This window comes from Fukomys damarensis, unplaced genomic scaffold, assembly GCF_012274545.1.
Source record: "Fukomys damarensis isolate Sample0158 unplaced genomic scaffold, DMR_v1.0_HiC HiC_scaffold_26, whole genome shotgun sequence".
NCBI lineage: Eukaryota > Metazoa > Chordata > Mammalia > Rodentia > Bathyergidae > Fukomys > Fukomys damarensis.
Genome location: NW_022900938.1, coordinates 8307483 through 8307985, shown reverse-complemented (window position 1 = coordinate 8307985; position 503 = coordinate 8307483).

Sequence of the window (503 nt, the reverse complement as noted above, 5' to 3'; positions counted from 1 at the left end):
ATTTATATATTATATATGTATAATTTCCCCTGCACTGAAATGCACAGGCTTTTTCCTTGTCATTATTCCTGAGCCAGTACAATATGGCAACTGTTTATATCGAATTGAGGTGTTACAAGTAACCTAGAGATGACTTAGAGCATATGGGAGGCAATGCATAGGTTACATGTGAGTATTGCTCCATTTCAGAAGATTTGAGCACCCATGGATTTGGGGCCTTGGACACAATCCCCATCTGGTCCTGAGTGATCCCTGCATACTTAGGATCTTTGCGGGGAAGCTGAGGCCCTTTATTGAAGCCTGTGTCTGTGGACAGGTCTGTGTTGTTTTTCTTGTGTAATTACCACACCCAGGTGAATATGATTTCTGATTTTAATTTCTTTACAGGAAAATCTGAAAAGCTTCACAAAGCAATCTGAGGACATAATCCATTCTGGATTTTTATAATTTTCCCTTCTGATTTCACATTTTTTAAATTGGTATGTGTTTACAGTATGTCATGG